General features: G+C 40.0%; 46 pseudogenes; all 46 read right to left on the bottom strand.

The window, feature by feature from the left end:
* Window positions 1-76: 76 nt before the first annotated feature.
* On the bottom strand, window positions 77-195 carry LOC123469315 (annotated as a pseudogene).
* A 359-nt stretch (window positions 196-554) lies between these two features.
* Window positions 555-673, bottom strand: LOC123469314 (annotated as a pseudogene).
* A 359-nt stretch (window positions 674-1032) lies between these two features.
* Window positions 1033-1151, bottom strand: LOC123469313 (annotated as a pseudogene).
* Window positions 1152-1510: 359 nt separating this feature from the next.
* On the bottom strand, window positions 1511-1629 carry LOC123469312 (annotated as a pseudogene).
* A 359-nt stretch (window positions 1630-1988) lies between these two features.
* On the bottom strand, window positions 1989-2107 carry LOC123469311 (annotated as a pseudogene).
* A 359-nt stretch (window positions 2108-2466) lies between these two features.
* On the bottom strand, window positions 2467-2585 carry LOC123469310 (annotated as a pseudogene).
* Window positions 2586-2944: 359 nt separating this feature from the next.
* Window positions 2945-3063, bottom strand: LOC123469309 (annotated as a pseudogene).
* Window positions 3064-3422: 359 nt separating this feature from the next.
* On the bottom strand, window positions 3423-3541 carry LOC123469307 (annotated as a pseudogene).
* A 359-nt stretch (window positions 3542-3900) lies between these two features.
* LOC123469306 lies at window positions 3901-4019 on the bottom strand (annotated as a pseudogene).
* Window positions 4020-4378: 359 nt separating this feature from the next.
* LOC123469305 lies at window positions 4379-4497 on the bottom strand (annotated as a pseudogene).
* A 359-nt stretch (window positions 4498-4856) lies between these two features.
* On the bottom strand, window positions 4857-4975 carry LOC123469304 (annotated as a pseudogene).
* A 361-nt stretch (window positions 4976-5336) lies between these two features.
* Window positions 5337-5455, bottom strand: LOC123469303 (annotated as a pseudogene).
* Window positions 5456-5814: 359 nt separating this feature from the next.
* On the bottom strand, window positions 5815-5934 carry LOC123469316 (annotated as a pseudogene).
* Window positions 5935-6293: 359 nt separating this feature from the next.
* Window positions 6294-6412, bottom strand: LOC123469302 (annotated as a pseudogene).
* Window positions 6413-6771: 359 nt separating this feature from the next.
* LOC123469301 lies at window positions 6772-6890 on the bottom strand (annotated as a pseudogene).
* A 359-nt stretch (window positions 6891-7249) lies between these two features.
* On the bottom strand, window positions 7250-7368 carry LOC123469300 (annotated as a pseudogene).
* Window positions 7369-7727: 359 nt separating this feature from the next.
* Window positions 7728-7846, bottom strand: LOC123469299 (annotated as a pseudogene).
* A 359-nt stretch (window positions 7847-8205) lies between these two features.
* Window positions 8206-8324, bottom strand: LOC123469298 (annotated as a pseudogene).
* A 359-nt stretch (window positions 8325-8683) lies between these two features.
* LOC123469296 lies at window positions 8684-8802 on the bottom strand (annotated as a pseudogene).
* Window positions 8803-9161: 359 nt separating this feature from the next.
* Window positions 9162-9280, bottom strand: LOC123469295 (annotated as a pseudogene).
* Window positions 9281-9639: 359 nt separating this feature from the next.
* LOC123469294 lies at window positions 9640-9758 on the bottom strand (annotated as a pseudogene).
* Window positions 9759-10117: 359 nt separating this feature from the next.
* On the bottom strand, window positions 10118-10236 carry LOC123469293 (annotated as a pseudogene).
* A 359-nt stretch (window positions 10237-10595) lies between these two features.
* Window positions 10596-10714, bottom strand: LOC123469292 (annotated as a pseudogene).
* Window positions 10715-11073: 359 nt separating this feature from the next.
* LOC123469291 lies at window positions 11074-11192 on the bottom strand (annotated as a pseudogene).
* Window positions 11193-11551: 359 nt separating this feature from the next.
* On the bottom strand, window positions 11552-11670 carry LOC123469290 (annotated as a pseudogene).
* A 359-nt stretch (window positions 11671-12029) lies between these two features.
* Window positions 12030-12148, bottom strand: LOC123469289 (annotated as a pseudogene).
* A 359-nt stretch (window positions 12149-12507) lies between these two features.
* Window positions 12508-12626, bottom strand: LOC123469288 (annotated as a pseudogene).
* A 359-nt stretch (window positions 12627-12985) lies between these two features.
* Window positions 12986-13104, bottom strand: LOC123469287 (annotated as a pseudogene).
* Window positions 13105-13463: 359 nt separating this feature from the next.
* LOC123469285 lies at window positions 13464-13582 on the bottom strand (annotated as a pseudogene).
* A 359-nt stretch (window positions 13583-13941) lies between these two features.
* LOC123469284 lies at window positions 13942-14060 on the bottom strand (annotated as a pseudogene).
* Window positions 14061-14419: 359 nt separating this feature from the next.
* On the bottom strand, window positions 14420-14538 carry LOC123469283 (annotated as a pseudogene).
* A 359-nt stretch (window positions 14539-14897) lies between these two features.
* LOC123469282 lies at window positions 14898-15016 on the bottom strand (annotated as a pseudogene).
* Window positions 15017-15375: 359 nt separating this feature from the next.
* Window positions 15376-15494, bottom strand: LOC123469281 (annotated as a pseudogene).
* A 359-nt stretch (window positions 15495-15853) lies between these two features.
* Window positions 15854-15972, bottom strand: LOC123469280 (annotated as a pseudogene).
* A 359-nt stretch (window positions 15973-16331) lies between these two features.
* On the bottom strand, window positions 16332-16450 carry LOC123469279 (annotated as a pseudogene).
* A 359-nt stretch (window positions 16451-16809) lies between these two features.
* LOC123469278 lies at window positions 16810-16928 on the bottom strand (annotated as a pseudogene).
* A 359-nt stretch (window positions 16929-17287) lies between these two features.
* Window positions 17288-17406, bottom strand: LOC123469277 (annotated as a pseudogene).
* Window positions 17407-17765: 359 nt separating this feature from the next.
* LOC123469276 lies at window positions 17766-17884 on the bottom strand (annotated as a pseudogene).
* Window positions 17885-18243: 359 nt separating this feature from the next.
* On the bottom strand, window positions 18244-18362 carry LOC123469319 (annotated as a pseudogene).
* A 359-nt stretch (window positions 18363-18721) lies between these two features.
* On the bottom strand, window positions 18722-18840 carry LOC123469308 (annotated as a pseudogene).
* Window positions 18841-19199: 359 nt separating this feature from the next.
* Window positions 19200-19318, bottom strand: LOC123469297 (annotated as a pseudogene).
* A 370-nt stretch (window positions 19319-19688) lies between these two features.
* LOC123469286 lies at window positions 19689-19807 on the bottom strand (annotated as a pseudogene).
* Window positions 19808-20168: 361 nt separating this feature from the next.
* On the bottom strand, window positions 20169-20290 carry LOC123469318 (annotated as a pseudogene).
* A 363-nt stretch (window positions 20291-20653) lies between these two features.
* On the bottom strand, window positions 20654-20777 carry LOC123469320 (annotated as a pseudogene).
* Window positions 20778-21136: 359 nt separating this feature from the next.
* Window positions 21137-21256, bottom strand: LOC123469317 (annotated as a pseudogene).
* Window positions 21257-21615: 359 nt separating this feature from the next.
* On the bottom strand, window positions 21616-21734 carry LOC123469275 (annotated as a pseudogene).
* Window positions 21735-21959: the final 225 nt, after the last annotated feature.

Below are 21959 nucleotides of genomic sequence, written 5' to 3'. Positions count from 1 at the left end.
ATCAAGGCACGCTGCAGTGGCAGTAACTAACACTTTGATACAACCTGCCCACCGCAGGTGATGATAAAAGGTTTGATGCCAACAGCATCCCGTATTCCCAAGTGGTCACCCTCCTAAGTACTAACGGGACCCGACGCAGCTTAACGGCCGGGAGCTGACGAGACCGGGTTTTTTCTACGTGGTATGGCCGTTGACAGCGTAATGCACGACTGGATCGAATACACTCCAATAATGATTTTCCTACAATAATACCTACACTAGGTTTATTAATTTAAATAATTACTGAAGTTGGACTGGTAACCATCGCGTTTTGTCAACAATTAAATTAATAACTAAATTATTTTCGCATTTGTTTGTAAAGTCATTGCTAATAAGAAAACAAATCCTAGTTGTGTTATTCATGTTTCCAATAACACCTTCATAAGGAATTGCGCGATGAAATATCGATACTCACCACTAGGTAGCGCTAACTGAAACATCAAAACACATCACCAAATGGCAGTAACTAACACTTTGATACAACTGCCCACCGCAGGTGATGATAAAAGGTTTGATGCCAACAGCATCCCGTATTCCCAAGTGGTCACCCTCCTAAGTACTAACGGGACCCGACGCAGCTTAACGGCCGGGAGCTGACGAGACCGGGTTTTTTCTACGTGGTATGGCCGTTGACAGCGTAATGCACGACTGGATCGAATACACTCCAATAATGATTTTCCTACAATAATACCTACACTAGGTTTATTAATTTAAATAATTACTGAAGTTGGACTGGTAACCATCGCGTTTTGTCAACAATTAAATTAATAACTAAATTATTTTCGCATTTGTTTGTAAAGTCATTGCTAATAAGAAAACAAATCCTAGTTGTGTTATTCATGTTTCCAATAACACCTTCATAAGGAATTGCGCGATGAAATATCGATACTCACCACTAGGTAGCGCTAACTGAAACATCAAAACACATCACCAAATGGCAGTAACTAACACTTTGATACAACTGCCCACCGCAGGTGATGATAAAAGGTTTGATGCCAACAGCATCCCGTATTCCCAAGTGGTCACCCTCCTAAGTACTAACGGGACCCGACGCAGCTTAACGGCCGGGAGCTGACGAGACCGGGTTTTTTCTACGTGGTATGGCCGTTGACAGCGTAATGCACGACTGGATCGAATACACTCCAATAATGATTTTCCTACAATAATACCTACACTAGGTTTATTAATTTAAATAATTACTGAAGTTGGACTGGTAACCATCGCGTTTTGTCAACAATTAAATTAATAACTAAATTATTTTCGCATTTGTTTGTAAAGTCATTGCTAATAAGAAAACAAATCCTAGTTGTGTTATTCATGTTTCCAATAACACCTTCATAAGGAATTGCGCGATGAAATATCGATACTCACCACTAGGTAGCGCTAACTGAAACATCAAAACACATCACCAAATGGCAGTAACTAACACTTTGATACAACTGCCCACCGCAGGTGATGATAAAAGGTTTGATGCCAACAGCATCCCGTATTCCCAAGTGGTCACCCTCCTAAGTACTAACGGGACCCGACGCAGCTTAACGGCCGGGAGCTGACGAGACCGGGTTTTTTCTACGTGGTATGGCCGTTGACAGCGTAATGCACGACTGGATCGAATACACTCCAATAATGATTTTCCTACAATAATACCTACACTAGGTTTATTAATTTAAATAATTACTGAAGTTGGACTGGTAACCATCGCGTTTTGTCAACAATTAAATTAATAACTAAATTATTTTCGCATTTGTTTGTAAAGTCATTGCTAATAAGAAAACAAATCCTAGTTGTGTTATTCATGTTTCCAATAACACCTTCATAAGGAATTGCGCGATGAAATATCGATACTCACCACTAGGTAGCGCTAACTGAAACATCAAAACACATCACCAAATGGCAGTAACTAACACTTTGATACAACTGCCCACCGCAGGTGATGATAAAAGGTTTGATGCCAACAGCATCCCGTATTCCCAAGTGGTCACCCTCCTAAGTACTAACGGGACCCGACGCAGCTTAACGGCCGGGAGCTGACGAGACCGGGTTTTTTCTACGTGGTATGGCCGTTGACAGCGTAATGCACGACTGGATCGAATACACTCCAATAATGATTTTCCTACAATAATACCTACACTAGGTTTATTAATTTAAATAATTACTGAAGTTGGACTGGTAACCATCGCGTTTTGTCAACAATTAAATTAATAACTAAATTATTTTCGCATTTGTTTGTAAAGTCATTGCTAATAAGAAAACAAATCCTAGTTGTGTTATTCATGTTTCCAATAACACCTTCATAAGGAATTGCGCGATGAAATATCGATACTCACCACTAGGTAGCGCTAACTGAAACATCAAAACACATCACCAAATGGCAGTAACTAACACTTTGATACAACTGCCCACCGCAGGTGATGATAAAAGGTTTGATGCCAACAGCATCCCGTATTCCCAAGTGGTCACCCTCCTAAGTACTAACGGGACCCGACGCAGCTTAACGGCCGGGAGCTGACGAGACCGGGTTTTTTCTACGTGGTATGGCCGTTGACAGCGTAATGCACGACTGGATCGAATACACTCCAATAATGATTTTCCTACAATAATACCTACACTAGGTTTATTAATTTAAATAATTACTGAAGTTGGACTGGTAACCATCGCGTTTTGTCAACAATTAAATTAATAACTAAATTATTTTCGCATTTGTTTGTAAAGTCATTGCTAATAAGAAAACAAATCCTAGTTGTGTTATTCATGTTTCCAATAACACCTTCATAAGGAATTGCGCGATGAAATATCGATACTCACCACTAGGTAGCGCTAACTGAAACATCAAAACACATCACCAAATGGCAGTAACTAACACTTTGATACAACTGCCCACCGCAGGTGATGATAAAAGGTTTGATGCCAACAGCATCCCGTATTCCCAAGTGGTCACCCTCCTAAGTACTAACGGGACCCGACGCAGCTTAACGGCCGGGAGCTGACGAGACCGGGTTTTTTCTACGTGGTATGGCCGTTGACAGCGTAATGCACGACTGGATCGAATACACTCCAATAATGATTTTCCTACAATAATACCTACACTAGGTTTATTAATTTAAATAATTACTGAAGTTGGACTGGTAACCATCGCGTTTTGTCAACAATTAAATTAATAACTAAATTATTTTCGCATTTGTTTGTAAAGTCATTGCTAATAAGAAAACAAATCCTAGTTGTGTTATTCATGTTTCCAATAACACCTTCATAAGGAATTGCGCGATGAAATATCGATACTCACCACTAGGTAGCGCTAACTGAAACATCAAAACACATCACCAAATGGCAGTAACTAACACTTTGATACAACTGCCCACCGCAGGTGATGATAAAAGGTTTGATGCCAACAGCATCCCGTATTCCCAAGTGGTCACCCTCCTAAGTACTAACGGGACCCGACGCAGCTTAACGGCCGGGAGCTGACGAGACCGGGTTTTTTCTACGTGGTATGGCCGTTGACAGCGTAATGCACGACTGGATCGAATACACTCCAATAATGATTTTCCTACAATAATACCTACACTAGGTTTATTAATTTAAATAATTACTGAAGTTGGACTGGTAACCATCGCGTTTTGTCAACAATTAAATTAATAACTAAATTATTTTCGCATTTGTTTGTAAAGTCATTGCTAATAAGAAAACAAATCCTAGTTGTGTTATTCATGTTTCCAATAACACCTTCATAAGGAATTGCGCGATGAAATATCGATACTCACCACTAGGTAGCGCTAACTGAAACATCAAAACACATCACCAAATGGCAGTAACTAACACTTTGATACAACTGCCCACCGCAGGTGATGATAAAAGGTTTGATGCCAACAGCATCCCGTATTCCCAAGTGGTCACCCTCCTAAGTACTAACGGGACCCGACGCAGCTTAACGGCCGGGAGCTGACGAGACCGGGTTTTTTCTACGTGGTATGGCCGTTGACAGCGTAATGCACGACTGGATCGAATACACTCCAATAATGATTTTCCTACAATAATACCTACACTAGGTTTATTAATTTAAATAATTACTGAAGTTGGACTGGTAACCATCGCGTTTTGTCAACAATTAAATTAATAACTAAATTATTTTCGCATTTGTTTGTAAAGTCATTGCTAATAAGAAAACAAATCCTAGTTGTGTTATTCATGTTTCCAATAACACCTTCATAAGGAATTGCGCGATGAAATATCGATACTCACCACTAGGTAGCGCTAACTGAAACATCAAAACACATCACCAAATGGCAGTAACTAACACTTTGATACAACTGCCCACCGCAGGTGATGATAAAAGGTTTGATGCCAACAGCATCCCGTATTCCCAAGTGGTCACCCTCCTAAGTACTAACGGGACCCGACGCAGCTTAACGGCCGGGAGCTGACGAGACCGGGTTTTTTCTACGTGGTATGGCCGTTGACAGCGTAATGCACGACTGGATCGAATACACTCCAATAATGATTTTCCTACAATAATACCTACACTAGGTTTATTAATTTAAATAATTACTGAAGTTGGACTGGTAACCATCGCGTTTTGTCAACAATTAAATTAATAACTAAATTATTTTCGCATTTGTTTGTAAAGTCATTGCTAATAAGAAAACAAATCCTAGTTGTGTTATTCATGTTTCCAATAACACCTTCATAAGGAATTGCGCGATGAAATATCGATACTCACCACTAGGTAGCGCTAACTGAAACATCAAAACACATCACCAAATGGCAGTAACTAACACTTTGATACAACTGCCCACCGCAGGTGATGATAAAAGGTTTGATGCCAACAGCATCCCGTATTCCCAAGTGGTCACCCTCCTAAGTACTAACGGGACCCGACGCAGCTTAACGGCCGGGAGCTGACGAGACCGGGTTTTTTCTACGTGGTATGGCCGTTGACAGCGTAATGCACGACTGGATCGAATACACTCCAATAATGATTTTCCTACAATAATACCTACACTAGGTTTATTAATTTAAATAATTACTGAAGTTGGACTGGTAACCATCGCGTTTTGTCAACAATTAAATTAATAACTAAATTATTTTCGCATTTGTTTGTAAAGTCATTGCTAATAAGAAAACAAATCCTAGTTGTGTTATTCATGTTTCCAATAACACCTTCATAAGGAATTGCGCGATGAAATATCGATACTCACCACTAGGTAGCGCTAACTGAAACATCAAAACACATCACCAAATGGCAGTAACTAACACTTTGATACAACTGCCCACCGCAGGTGATGTTAATAAAGGTTTGATGCCAACAGCATCCCGTATTCCCAAGTGGTCACCCTCCTAAGTACTAACGGGACCCGACGCAGCTTAACGGCCGGGAGCTGACGAGACCGGGTTTTTTCTACGTGGTATGGCCGTTGACAGCGTAATGCACGACTGGATCGAATACACTCCAATAATGATTTTCCTACAATAATACCTACACTAGGTTTATTAATTTAAATAATTACTGAAGTTGGACTGGTAACCATCGCGTTTTGTCAACAATTAAATTAATAACTAAATTATTTTCGCATTTGTTTGTAAAGTCATTGCTAATAAGAAAACAAATCCTAGTTGTGTTATTCATGTTTCCAATAACACCTTCATAAGGAATTGCGCGATGAAATATCGATACTCACCACTAGGTAGCGCTAACTGAAACATCAAAACACATCACCAAATGGCAGTAACTAACACTTTGATACAACTGCCCACCGCAGGTGATGATAAAAGGTTTGATGCCAACAGCATCCCGTATTCCCAAGTGGTCACCCTCCTAAGTACTAACGGGACCCGACGCAGCTTAACGGCCGGGAGCTGACGAGACCGGGTTTTTCTCTACGTGGTATGGCCGTTGACAGCGTAATGCACGACTGGATCGAATACACTCCAATAATGATTTTCCTACAATAATACCTACACTAGGTTTATTAATTTAAATAATTACTGAAGTTGGACTGGTAACCATCGCGTTTTGTCAACAATTAAATTAATAACTAAATTATTTTCGCATTTGTTTGTAAAGTCATTGCTAATAAGAAAACAAATCCTAGTTGTGTTATTCATGTTTCCAATAACACCTTCATAAGGAATTGCGCGATGAAATATCGATACTCACCACTAGGTAGCGCTAACTGAAACATCAAAACACATCACCAAATGGCAGTAACTAACACTTTGATACAACTGCCCACCGCAGGGGGTGATAAAAGGTTTGATGCCAACAGCATCCCGTATTCCCAAGTGGTCACCCTCCTAAGTACTAACGGGACCCGACGCAGCTTAACGGCCGGGAGCTGACGAGACCGGGTTTTTTCTACGTGGTATGGCCGTTGACAGCGTAATGCACGACTGGATCGAATACACTCCAATAATGATTTTCCTACAATAATACCTACACTAGGTTTATTAATTTAAATAATTACTGAAGTTGGACTGGTAACCATCGCGTTTTGTCAACAATTAAATTAATAACTAAATTATTTTCGCATTTGTTTGTAAAGTCATTGCTAATAAGAAAACAAATCCTAGTTGTGTTATTCATGTTTCCAATAACACCTTCATAAGGAATTGCGCGATGAAATATCGATACTCACCACTAGGTAGCGCTAACTGAAACATCAAAACACATCACCAAATGGCAGTAACTAACACTTTGATACAACTGCCCACCGCAGGTGATGATAAAAGGTTTGATGCCAACAGCATCCCGTATTCCCAAGTGGTCACCCTCCTAAGTACTAACGGGACCCGACGCAGCTTAACGGCCGGGAGCTGACGAGACCGGGTTTTTTCTACGTGGTATGGCCGTTGACAGCGTAATGCACGACTGGATCGAATACACTCCAATAATGATTTTCCTACAATAATACCTACACTAGGTTTATTAATTTAAATAATTACTGAAGTTGGACTGGTAACCATCGCGTTTTGTCAACAATTAAATTAATAACTAAATTATTTTCGCATTTGTTTGTAAAGTCATTGCTAATAAGAAAACAAATCCTAGTTGTGTTATTCATGTTTCCAATAACACCTTCATAAGGAATTGCGCGATGAAATATCGATACTCACCACTAGGTAGCGCTAACTGAAACATCAAAACACATCACCAAATGGCAGTAACTAACACTTTGATACAACTGCCCACCGCAGGTGATGATAAAAGGTTTGATGCCAACAGCATCCCGTATTCCCAAGTGGTCACCCTCCTAAGTACTAACGGGACCCGACGCAGCTTAACGGCCGGGAGCTGACGAGACCGGGTTTTTTCTACGTGGTATGGCCGTTGACAGCGTAATGCACGACTGGATCGAATACACTCCAATAATGATTTTCCTACAATAATACCTACACTAGGTTTATTAATTTAAATAATTACTGAAGTTGGACTGGTAACCATCGCGTTTTGTCAACAATTAAATTAATAACTAAATTATTTTCGCATTTGTTTGTAAAGTCATTGCTAATAAGAAAACAAATCCTAGTTGTGTTATTCATGTTTCCAATAACACCTTCATAAGGAATTGCGCGATGAAATATCGATACTCACCACTAGGTAGCGCTAACTGAAACATCAAAACACATCACCAAATGGCAGTAACTAACACTTTGATACAACTGCCCACCGCAGGTGGTGATAAAAGGTTTGATGCCAACAGCATCCCGTATTCCCAAGTGGTCACCCTCCTAAGTACTAACGGGACCCGACGCAGCTTAACGGCCGGGAGCTGACGAGACCGGGTTTTTTCTACGTGGTATGGCCGTTGACAGCGTAATGCACGACTGGATCGAATACACTCCAATAATGATTTTCCTACAATAATACCTACACTAGGTTTATTAATTTAAATAATTACTGAAGTTGGACTGGTAACCATCGCGTTTTGTCAACAATTAAATTAATAACTAAATTATTTTCGCATTTGTTTGTAAAGTCATTGCTAATAAGAAAACAAATCCTAGTTGTGTTATTCATGTTTCCAATAACACCTTCATAAGGAATTGCGCGATGAAATATCGATACTCACCACTAGGTAGCGCTAACTGAAACATCAAAACACATCACCAAATGGCAGTAACTAACACTTTGATACAACTGCCCACCGCAGGTGATGATAAAAGGTTTGATGCCAACAGCATCCCGTATTCCCAAGTGGTCACCCTCCTAAGTACTAACGGGACCCGACGCAGCTTAACGGCCGGGAGCTGACGAGACCGGGTTTTTTCTACGTGGTATGGCCGTTGACAGCGTAATGCACGACTGGATCGAATACACTCCAATAATGATTTTCCTACAATAATACCTACACTAGGTTTATTAATTTAAATAATTACTGAAGTTGGACTGGTAACCATCGCGTTTTGTCAACAATTAAATTAATAACTAAATTATTTTCGCATTTGTTTGTAAAGTCATTGCTAATAAGAAAACAAATCCTAGTTGTGTTATTCATGTTTCCAATAACACCTTCATAAGGAATTGCGCGATGAAATATCGATACTCACCACTAGGTAGCGCTAACTGAAACATCAAAACACATCACCAAATGGCAGTAACTAACACTTTGATACAACTGCCCACCGCAGGTGATGATAAAAGGTTTGATGCCAACAGCATCCCGTATTCCCAAGTGGTCACCCTCCTAAGTACTAACGGGACCCGACGCAGCTTAACGGCCGGGAGCTGACGAGACCGGGTTTTTTCTACGTGGTATGGCCGTTGACAGCGTAATGCACGACTGGATCGAATACACTCCAATAATGATTTTCCTACAATAATACCTACACTAGGTTTATTAATTTAAATAATTACTGAAGTTGGACTGGTAACCATCGCGTTTTGTCAACAATTAAATTAATAACTAAATTATTTTCGCATTTGTTTGTAAAGTCATTGCTAATAAGAAAACAAATCCTAGTTGTGTTATTCATGTTTCCAATAACACCTTCATAAGGAATTGCGCGATGAAATATCGATACTCACCACTAGGTAGCGCTAACTGAAACATCAAAACACATCACCAAATGGCAGTAACTAACACTTTGATACAACTGCCCACCGCAGGTGATGATAAAAGGTTTGATGCCAACAGCATCCCGTATTCCCAAGTGGTCACCCTCCTAAGTACTAACGGGACCCGACGCAGCTTAACGGCCGGGAGCTGACGAGACCGGGTTTTTTCTACGTGGTATGGCCGTTGACAGCGTAATGCACGACTGGATCGAATACACTCCAATAATGATTTTCCTACAATAATACCTACACTAGGTTTATTAATTTAAATAATTACTGAAGTTGGACTGGTAACCATCGCGTTTTGTCAACAATTAAATTAATAACTAAATTATTTTCGCATTTGTTTGTAAAGTCATTGCTAATAAGAAAACAAATCCTAGTTGTGTTATTCATGTTTCCAATAACACCTTCATAAGGAATTGCGCGATGAAATATCGATACTCACCACTAGGTAGCGCTAACTGAAACATCAAAACACATCACCAAATGGCAGTAACTAACACTTTGATACAACTGCCCACCGCAGGTGATGATAAAAGGTTTGATGCCAACAGCATCCCGTATTCCCAAGTGGTCACCCTCCTAAGTACTAACGGGACCCGACGCAGCTTAACGGCCGGGAGCTGACGAGACCGGGTTTTTTCTACGTGGTATGGCCGTTGACAGCGTAATGCACGACTGGATCGAATACACTCCAATAATGATTTTCCTACAATAATACCTACACTAGGTTTATTAATTTAAATAATTACTGAAGTTGGACTGGTAACCATCGCGTTTTGTCAACAATTAAATTAATAACTAAATTATTTTCGCATTTGTTTGTAAAGTCATTGCTAATAAGAAAACAAATCCTAGTTGTGTTATTCATGTTTCCAATAACACCTTCATAAGGAATTGCGCGATGAAATATCGATACTCACCACTAGGTAGCGCTAACTGAAACATCAAAACACATCACCAAATGGCAGTAACTAACACTTTGATACAACTGCCCACCGCAGGTGATGATAAAAGGTTTGATGCCAACAGCATCCCGTATTCCCAAGTGGTCACCCTCCTAAGTACTAACGGGACCCGACGCAGCTTAACGGCCGGGAGCTGACGAGACCGGGTTTTTTCTACGTGGTATGGCCGTTGACAGCGTAATGCACGACTGGATCGAATACACTCCAATAATGATTTTCCTACAATAATACCTACACTAGGTTTATTAATTTAAATAATTACTGAAGTTGGACTGGTAACCATCGCGTTTTGTCAACAATTAAATTAATAACTAAATTATTTTCGCATTTGTTTGTAAAGTCATTGCTAATAAGAAAACAAATCCTAGTTGTGTTATTCATGTTTCCAATAACACCTTCATAAGGAATTGCGCGATGAAATATCGATACTCACCACTAGGTAGCGCTAACTGAAACATCAAAACACATCACCAAATGGCAGTAACTAACACTTTGATACAACTGCCCACCGCAGGTGATGATAAAAGGTTTGATGCCAACAGCATCCCGTATTCCCAAGTGGTCACCCTCCTAAGTACTAACGGGACCCGACGCAGCTTAACGGCCGGGAGCTGACGAGACCGGGTTTTTTCTACGTGGTATGGCCGTTGACAGCGTAATGCACGACTGGATCGAATACACTCCAATAATGATTTTCCTACAATAATACCTACACTAGGTTTATTAATTTAAATAATTACTGAAGTTGGACTGGTAACCATCGCGTTTTGTCAACAATTAAATTAATAACTAAATTATTTTCGCATTTGTTTGTAAAGTCATTGCTAATAAGAAAACAAATCCTAGTTGTGTTATTCATGTTTCCAATAACACCTTCATAAGGAATTGCGCGATGAAATATCGATACTCACCACTAGGTAGCGCTAACTGAAACATCAAAACACATCACCAAATGGCAGTAACTAACACTTTGATACAACTGCCCACCGCAGGTGATGATAAAAGGTTTGATGCCAACAGCATCCCGTATTCCCAAGTGGTCACCCTCCTAAGTACTAACGGGACCCGACGCAGCTTAACGGCCGGGAGCTGACGAGACCGGGTTTTTTCTACGTGGTATGGCCGTTGACAGCGTAATGCACGACTGGATCGAATACACTCCAATAATGATTTTCCTACAATAATACCTACACTAGGTTTATTAATTTAAATAATTACTGAAGTTGGACTGGTAACCATCGCGTTTTGTCAACAATTAAATTAATAACTAAATTATTTTCGCATTTGTTTGTAAAGTCATTGCTAATAAGAAAACAAATCCTAGTTGTGTTATTCATGTTTCCAATAACACCTTCATAAGGAATTGCGCGATGAAATATCGATACTCACCACTAGGTAGCGCTAACTGAAACATCAAAACACATCACCAAATGGCAGTAACTAACACTTTGATACAACTGCCCACCGCAGGTGATGATAAAAGGTTTGATGCCAACAGCATCCCGTATTCCCAAGTGGTCACCCTCCTAAGTACTAACGGGACCCGACGCAGCTTAACGGCCGGGAGCTGACGAGACCGGGTTTTTTCTACGTGGTATGGCCGTTGACAGCGTAATGCACGACTGGATCGAATACACTCCAATAATGATTTTCCTACAATAATACCTACACTAGGTTTATTAATTTAAATAATTACTGAAGTTGGACTGGTAACCATCGCGTTTTGTCAACAATTAAATTAATAACTAAATTATTTTCGCATTTGTTTGTAAAGTCATTGCTAATAAGAAAACAAATCCTAGTTGTGTTATTCATGTTTCCAATAACACCTTCATAAGGAATTGCGCGATGAAATATCGATACTCACCACTAGGTAGCGCTAACTGAAACATCAAAACACATCACCAAATGGCAGTAACTAACACTTTGATACAACTGCCCACCGCAGGTGATGATAAAAGGTTTGATGCCAACAGCATCCCGTATTCCCAAGTGGTCACCCTCCTAAGTACTAACGGGACCCGACGCAGCTTAACGGCCGGGAGCTGACGAGACCGGGTTTTTTCTACGTGGTATGGCCGTTGACAGCGTAATGCACGACTGGATCGAATACACTCCAATAATGATTTTCCTACAATAATACCTACACTAGGTTTATTAATTTAAATAATTACTGAAGTTGGACTGGTAACCATCGCGTTTTGTCAACAATTAAATTAATAACTAAATTATTTTCGCATTTGTTTGTAAAGTCATTGCTAATAAGAAAACAAATCCTAGTTGTGTTATTCATGTTTCCAATAACACCTTCATAAGGAATTGCGCGATGAAATATCGATACTCACCACTAGGTAGCGCTAACTGAAACATCAAAACACATCACCAAATGGCAGTAACTAACACTTTGATACAACTGCCCACCGCAGGTGATGATAAAAGGTTTGATGCCAACAGCATCCCGTATTCCCAAGTGGTCACCCTCCTAAGTACTAACGGGACCCGACGCAGCTTAACGGCCGGGAGCTGACGAGACCGGGTTTTTTCTACGTGGTATGGCCGTTGACAGCGTAATGCACGACTGGATCGAATACACTCCAATAATGATTTTCCTACAATAATACCTACACTAGGTTTATTAATTTAAATAATTACTGAAGTTGGACTGGTAACCATCGCGTTTTGTCAACAATTAAATTAATAACTAAATTATTTTCGCATTTGTTTGTAAAGTCATTGCTAATAAGAAAACAAATCCTAGTTGTGTTATTCATGTTTCCAATAACACCTTCATAAGGAATTGCGCGATGAAATATCGATACTCACCACTAGGTAGCGCTAACTGAAACATCAAAACACATCACCAAATGGCAGTAACTAACACTTTGATACAACTGCCCACCGCAGGTGATGATAAAAGGTTTGATGCCAACAGCATCCCGTATTCCCAAGTGGTCACCCTCCTAAGTACTAACGGGACCCGACGCAGCTTAACGGCCGGGAGCTGACGAGACCGGGTTTTTTCTACGTGGTATGGCCGTTGACAGCGTAATGCACGACTGGATCGAATACACTCCAATAATGATTTTCCTACAATAATACCTACACTAGGTTTATTAATTTAAATAATTACTGAAGTTGGACTGGTAACCATCGCGTTTTGTCAACAATTAAATTAATAACTAAATTATTTTCGCATTTGTTTGTAAAGTCATTGCTAATAAGAAAACAAATCCTAGTTGTGTTATTCATGTTTCCAATAACACCTTCATAAGGAATTGCGCGATGAAATATCGATACTCACCACTAGGTAGCGCTAACTGAAACATCAAAACACATCACCAAATGGCAGTAACTAACACTTTGATACAACTGCCCACCGCAGGTGATGATAAAAGGTTTGATGCCAACAGCATCCCGTATTCCCAAGTGGTCACCCTCCTAAGTACTAACGGGACCCGACGCAGCTTAACGGCCGGGAGCTGACGAGACCGGGTTTTTTCTACGTGGTATGGCCGTTGACAGCGTAATGCACGACTGGATCGAATACACTCCAATAATGATTTTCCTACAATAATACCTACACTAGGTTTATTAATTTAAATAATTACTGAAGTTGGACTGGTAACCATCGCGTTTTGTCAACAATTAAATTAATAACTAAATTATTTTCGCATTTGTTTGTAAAGTCATTGCTAATAAGAAAACAAATCCTAGTTGTGTTATTCATGTTTCCAATAACACCTTCATAAGGAATTGCGCGATGAAATATCGATACTCACCACTAGGTAGCGCTAACTGAAACATCAAAACACATCACCAAATGGCAGTAACTAACACTTTGATACAACTGCCCACCGCAGGTGATGATAAAAGGTTTGATGCCAACAGCATCCCGTATTCCCAAGTGGTCACCCTCCTAAGTACTAACGGGACCCGACGCAGCTTAACGGCCGGGAGCTGACGAGACCGGGTTTTTTCTACGTGGTATGGCCGTTGACAGCGTAATGCACGACTGGATCGAATACACTCCAATAATGATTTTCCTACAATAATACCTACACTAGGTTTATTAATTTAAATAATTACTGAAGTTGGACTGGTAACCATCGCGTTTTGTCAACAATTAAATTAATAACTAAATTATTTTCGCATTTGTTTGTAAAGTCATTGCTAATAAGAAAACAAATCCTAGTTGTGTTATTCATGTTTCCAATAACACCTTCATAAGGAATTGCGCGATGAAATATCGATACTCACCACTAGGTAGCGCTAACTGAAACATCAAAACACATCACCAAATGGCAGTAACTAACACTTTGATACAACTGCCCACCGCAGGTGATGATAAAAGGTTTGATGCCAACAGCATCCCGTATTCCCAAGTGGTCACCCTCCTAAGTACTAACGGGACCCGACGCAGCTTAACGGCCGGGAGCTGACGAGACCGGGTTTTTTCTACGTGGTATGGCCGTTGACAGCGTAATGCACGACTGGATCGAATACACTCCAATAATGATTTTCCTACAATAATACCTACACTAGGTTTATTAATTTAAATAATTACTGAAGTTGGACTGGTAACCATCGCGTTTTGTCAACAATTAAATTAATAACTAAATTATTTTCGCATTTGTTTGTAAAGTCATTGCTAATAAGAAAACAAATCCTAGTTGTGTTATTCATGTTTCCAATAACACCTTCATAAGGAATTGCGCGATGAAATATCGATACTCACCACTAGGTAGCGCTAACTGAAACATCAAAACACATCACCAAATGGCAGTAACTAACACTTTGATACAACTGCCCACCGCAGGTGATGATAAAAGGTTTGATGCCAACAGCATCCCGTATTCCCAAGTGGTCACCCTCCTAAGTACTAACGGGACCCGACGCAGCTTAACGGCCGGGAGCTGACGAGACCGGGTTTTTTCTACGTGGTATGGCCGTTGACAGCGTAATGCACGACTGGATCGAATACACTCCAATAATGATTTTCCTACAATAATACCTACACTAGGTTTATTAATTTAAATAATTACTGAAGTTGGACTGGTAACCATCGCGTTTTGTCAACAATTAAATTAATAACTAAATTATTTTCGCATTTGTTTGTAAAGTCATTGCTAATAAGAAAACAAATCCTAGTTGTGTTATTCATGTTTCCAATAACACCTTCATAAGGAATTGCGCGATGAAATATCGATACTCACCACTAGGTAGCGCTAACTGAAACATCAAAACACATCACCAAATGGCAGTAACTAACACTTTGATACAACTGCCCACCGCAGGTGATGATAAAAGGTTTGATGCCAACAGCATCCCGTATTCCCAAGTGGTCACCCTCCTAAGTACTAACGGGACCCGACGCAGCTTAACGGCCGGGAGCTGACGAGACCGGGTTTTTTCTACGTGGTATGGCCGTTGACAGCGTAATGCACGACTGGATCGAATACACTCCAATAATGATTTTCCTACAATAATACCTACACTAGGTTTATTAATTTAAATAATTACTGAAGTTGGACTGGTAACCATCGCGTTTTGTCAACAATTAAATTAATAACTAAATTATTTTCGCATTTGTTTGTAAAGTCATTGCTAATAAGAAAACAAATCCTAGTTGTGTTATTCATGTTTCCAATAACACCTTCATAAGGAATTGCGCGATGAAATATCGATACTCACCACTAGGTAGCGCTAACTGAAACATCAAAACACATCACCAAATGGCAGTAACTAACACTTTGATACAACTGCCCACCGCAGGTGATGATAAAAGGTTTGATGCCAACAGCATCCCGTATTCCCAAGTGGTCACCCTCCTAAGTACTAACGGGACCCGACGCAGCTTAACGGCCGGGAGCTGACGAGACCGGGTTTTTTCTACGTGGTATGGCCGTTGACAGCGTAATGCACGACTGGATCGAATACACTCCAATAATGATTTTCCTACAATAATACCTACACTAGGTTTATTAATTTAAATAATTACTGAAGTTGGACTGGTAACCATCGCGTTTTGTCAACAATTAAATTAATAACTAAATTATTTTCGCATTTGTTTGTAAAGTCATTGCTAATAAGAAAACAAATCCTAGTTGTGTTATTCATGTTTCCAATAACACCTTCATAAGGAATTGCGCGATGAAATATCGATACTCACCACTAGGTAGCGCTAACTGAAACATCAAAACACATCACCAAATGGCAGTAACTAACACTTTGATACAACTGCCCACCGCAGGTGATGATAAAAGGTTTGATGCCAACAGCATCCCGTATTCCCAAGTGGTCACCCTCCTAAGTACTAACGGGACCCGACGCAGCTTAACGGCCGGGAGCTGACGAGACCGGGTTTTTTCTACGTGGTATGGCCGTTGACAGCGTAATGCACGACTGGATCGAATACACTCCAATAATGATTTTCCTACAATAATACCTACACTAGGTTTATTAATTTAAATAATTACTGAAGTTGGACTGGTAACCATCGCGTTTTGTCAACAATTAAATTAATAACTAAATTATTTTCGCATTTGTTTGTAAAGTCATTGCTAATAAGAAAACAAATCCTAGTTGTGTTATTCATGTTTCCAATAACACCTTCATAAGGAATTGCGCGATGAAATATCGATACTCACCACTAGGTAGCGCTAACTGAAACATCAAAACACATCACCAAATGGCAGTAACTAACACTTTGATACAACTGCCCACCGCAGGTGATGATAAAAGGTTTGATGCCAACAGCATCCCGTATTCCCAAGTGGTCACCCTCCTAAGTACTAACGGGACCCGACGCAGCTTAACGGCCGGGAGCTGACGAGACCGGGTTTTTTCTACGTGGTATGGCCGTTGACAGCGTAATGCACGACTGGATCGAATACACTCCAATAATGATTTTCCTACAATAATACCTACACTAGGTTTATTAATTTAAATAATTACTGAAGTTGGACTGGTAACCATCGCGTTTTGTCAACAATTAAATTAATAACTAAATTATTTTCGCATTTGTTTGTAAAGTCATTGCTAATAAGAAAACAAATCCTAGTTGTGTTATTCATGTTTCCAATAACACCTTCATAAGGAATTGCGCGATGAAATATCGATACTCACCACTAGGTAGCGCTAACTGAAACATCAAAACACATCACCAAATGGCAGTAACTAACACTTTGATACAACTGCCCACCGCAGGTGATGATAAAAGGTTTGATGCCAACAGCATCCCGTATTCCCAAGTGGTCACCCTCCTAAGTACTAACGGGACCCGACGCAGCTTAACGGCCGGGAGCTGACGAGACCGGGTTTTTTCTACGTGGTATGGCCGTTGACAGCGTAATGCACGACTGGATCGAATACACTCCAATAATGATTTTCCTACAATAATACCTACACTAGGTTTATTAATTTAAATAATTACTGAAGTTGGACTGGTAACCATCGCGTTTTGTCAACAATTAAATTAATAACTAAATTATTTTCGCATTTGTTTGTAAAGTCATTGCTAATAAGAAAACAAATCCTAGTTGTGTTATTCATGTTTCCAATAACACCTTCATAAGGAATTGCGCGATGAAATATCGATACTCACCACTAGGTAGCGCTAACTGAAACATCAAAACACATCACCAAATGGCAGTAACTAACACTTTGATACAACTGCCCACCGCAGGTGATGATAAAAGGTTTGATGCCAACAGCATCCCGTATTCCCAAGTGGTCACCCTCCTAAGTACTAACGGGACCCGACGCAGCTTAACGGCCGGGAGCTGACGAGACCGGGTTTTTTCTACGTGGTATGGCCGTTGACAGCGTAATGCACGACTGGATCGAATACACTCCAATAATGATTTTCCTACAATAATACCTACACTAGGTTTATTAATTTAAATAATTACTGAAGTTGGACTGGTAACCATCGCGTTTTGTCAACAATTAAATTAATAACTAAATTATTTTCGCATTTGTTTGTAAAGTCATTGCTAATAAGAAAACAAATCCTAGTTGTGTTATTCATGTTTCCAATAACACCTTCATAAGGAATTGCGCGATGAAATATCGATACTCACCACTAGGTAGCGCTAACTGAAACATCAAAACACATCACCAAATGGCAGTAACTAACACTTTGATACAACTGCCCACCGCAGGTGATGATAAAAGGTTTGATGCCAACAGCATCCCGTATTCCCAAGTGGTCACCCTCCTAAGTACTAACGGGACCCGACGCAGCTTAACGGCCGGGAGCTGACGAGACCGGGTTTTTTCTACGTGGTATGGCCGTTGACAGCGTAATGCACGACTGGATCGAATACACTCCAATAATGATTTTCCTACAATAATACCTACACTAGGTTTATTAATTTAAATAATTACTGAAGTTGGACTGGTAACCATCGCGTTTTGTCAACAATTAAATTAATAACTAAATTATTTTCGCATTTGTTTGTAAAGTCATTGCTAATAAGAAAACAAATCCTAGTTGTGTTATTCATGTTTCCAATAACACCTTCATAAGGAATTGCGCGATGAAATATCGATACTCACCACTAGGTAGCGCTAACTGAAACATCAAAACACATCACCAAATGGCAGTAACTAACACTTTGATACAACTGCCCACCGCAGGTGATGATAAAAGGTTTGATGCCAACAGCATCCCGTATTCCCAAGTGGTCACCCTCCTAAGTACTAACGGGACCCGACGCAGCTTAACGGCCGGGAGCTGACGAGACCGGGTTTTTTCTACGTGGTATGGCCGTTGACAGCGTAATGCACGACTGGATCGAATACACTCCAATAATGATTTTCCTACAATAATACCTACACTAGGTTTATTAATTTAAATAATTACTGAAGTTGGACTGGTAACCATCGCGTTTTGTCAACAATTAAATTAATAACTAAATTATTTTCGCATTTGTTTGTAAAGTCATTGCTAATAAGAAAACAAATCCTAGTTGTGTTATTCATGTTTCCAATAACACCTTCATAAGGAATTGCGCGATGAAATATCGATACTCACCACTAGGTAGCGCTAACTGAAACATCAAAACACATCACCAAATGGCAGTAACTAACACTTTGATACAACTGCCCACCGCAGGTGATGATAAAAGGTTTGATGCCAACAGCATCCCGTATTCCCAAGTGGTCACCCTCCTAAGTACTAACGGGACCCGACGCAGCTTAACGGCCGGGAGCTGACGAGACCGGGTTTTTTCTACGTGGTATGGCCGTTGACAGCGTAATGCACGACTGGATCGAATACACTCCAATAATGATTTTCCTACAATAATACCTACACTAGGTTTATTAATTTAAATAATTACTGAAGTTGGACTGGTAACCATCGCGTTTTGTCAACAATTAAATTAATAACTAAATTATTTTCGCATTTGTTTGTAAAGTCATTGCTAATAAGAAAACAAATCCTAGTTGTGTTATTCATGTTTCCAATAACACCTTCATAAGGAATTGCGCGATGAAATATCGATACTCACCACTAGGTAGCGCTAACAAACTTCACTGAAACAATCAAACCCATCACCAAAAATGGCAGTAACTAACACTTTGATACAACTGCCCACCGCAGGTGATGATAAAAGGTTTGATGCCAACAGCATCCCGTATTCCCAAGTGGTCACCCTCCTAAGTACTAACGGGACCCGACGCAGCTTAACGGCCGGGAGCTGACGAGACCGGGTTTTTTCTACGTGGTATGGCCGTTGACAGCGTAATGCACGACTGGATCGAATACACTCCAATAATAAGATTTTCCTACAATAATACCTACACTAGGTTTATTAATTTAAATAATTACTGAAGTTGGACTGGTAACCATCGCGTTTTGTCAACAATTAAATTAATAACTAAATTATTTTCGCATTTGTTTGTAAAGTCATTGCTAATAAGAAAACAAATCCTAGTTGTGTTATTCATGTTTCCAATAACACCTTCATAAGGAATTGCGCGATGAAATATCGATACTCACCACTAGGTAGCGCTAACTGAAACATCAAAACACATCACCAAATGGCAGTAACTAACACTTTGATACAACTGCCCACCGCAGGTGATGATAAAAGGTTTGATGCCAACAGCATCCCGTATTCCCAAGTGGTCACCCTCCCTAAGTACTAACGGGACCCCGACGCAGCTTAACGGCCGGGAGCTGACGAGACCGGGTTTTTTCTACGTGGTATTGGCCGTTGACAGCGTAATGCACGACTGGATCGAATACACTCCAATAATGATTTTCCTACAATAATACCTACACTAGGTTTATTAATTTAAATAATTACTGAAGTTGGACTGGTAACCATCGCGTTTTGTCAACAATTAAATTAATAACTAAATTATTTTCGCATTTGTTTGTAAAGTCATTGCTAATAAGAAAACAAATCCTAGTTGATGTTATGTCATGTTTTCATATAACACCTCCATAAGGAATTGCGCGATGAAATATCGATACTCACCACTAGGTAGCGCTAACTGAAACATCAAAACACATCACCAAATGGCAGTAACTAACACTTTGATACAACTGCCCACCGCAGGTGGATGATAAAAGGTTTGATGCCAACAGCATCCCGTATTCCCAAGTGGTCACCCTCCCTAAGTACTAACGGGACCCGACGCAGCTTAACGGCCGGGAGGCTGACGAGACCGGGTTTTTTCTACTACGTGGTATGGCCGTTGACAGCGTAATGCACGACTGGATCGAATACACTCCAATAATGATTTTCCTACAATAATACCTACACTAGGTTTATTAATTTAAATAATTACTGAAGTTGGACTGGTAACCATCGCGTTTTGTCAACAATTAAATTAATAACTAAATTATTTTCGCATTTGTTTGTAAAGTCATTGCTAATAAGAAAACAAATCCTAGTTGTGTTATTCATGTTTCCAATAACACCTTCATAAGGAATTGCGCGATGAAATATCGATACTCACCACTAGGTAGCGCTAACTGAAACATCAAAACACATCACCAAATGGCAGTAACTAACACTTTGATACAACTGCCCACCGCAGGTGATGATAAAAGGTTTGATGCCAACAGCATCCCGTATTCCCAAGTGGTCACCCTCCTAAGTACTAACGGGACCCGACGCAGCTTAACGGCCGGGAGCTGACGAGACCGGGGTTTTTCTCACGTGGTATGGCCGTTGACAGCGTAATGCACGACTGGATCGAATACACTCCAATAATGATTTTCCTACAATAATACCTACACTAGGTTTATTAATTTAAATAATTACTGAAGTTGGACTGGTAACCATCGCGTTTTGTCAACAATTAAATTAATAACTAAATTATTTTCGCATTTGTTTGTAAAGTCATTGCTAATAAGAAAACAAATCCTAGTTGTGTTATTCATGTTTCCAATAACACCTTCATAAGGAATTGCGCGATGAAATATCGATACTCACCACTAGGTAGCGCTAACTGAAACATCAAAACACATCACCAAATGGCAGTAACTAACACTTTGATACAACTGCCCACCGCAGGTGATGATAAAAGGTTTGATGCCAACAGCATCCCGTATTCCCAAGTGGTCACCCTCCTAAGTACTAACGGGACCCGACGCAGCTTAACGGCCGGGAGCTGACGAGACCGGGTTTTTTCTACGTGGTATGGCCGTTGACAGCGTAATGCACGACTGGATCGAATACACCCAACAAATAAATTTTCCTACAATAATACCTACACTAGGTTTATTAATTTAAATAATTACTGAAGTTGGACTGGTAACCATCGCGTTTTGTCAACAATTAAATTAATAACTAAATTATTTTCGCATTTGTTTGTAAAGTCATTGCTAATAAGAAAACAAATCCTAGTTGTGTTATTCATGTTTCCAATAACACCTT

The sequence above is a fragment of the Daphnia magna genome, unplaced genomic scaffold (assembly GCF_020631705.1).
Source record: "Daphnia magna isolate NIES unplaced genomic scaffold, ASM2063170v1.1 Dm_contigs561, whole genome shotgun sequence".
NCBI classification, from domain to species: domain Eukaryota; kingdom Metazoa; phylum Arthropoda; class Branchiopoda; order Diplostraca; family Daphniidae; genus Daphnia; species Daphnia magna.
The sequence above is the reverse complement of the archived record's forward strand: the minus strand, read 5'-3'. Positions and strand labels throughout refer to the sequence as shown.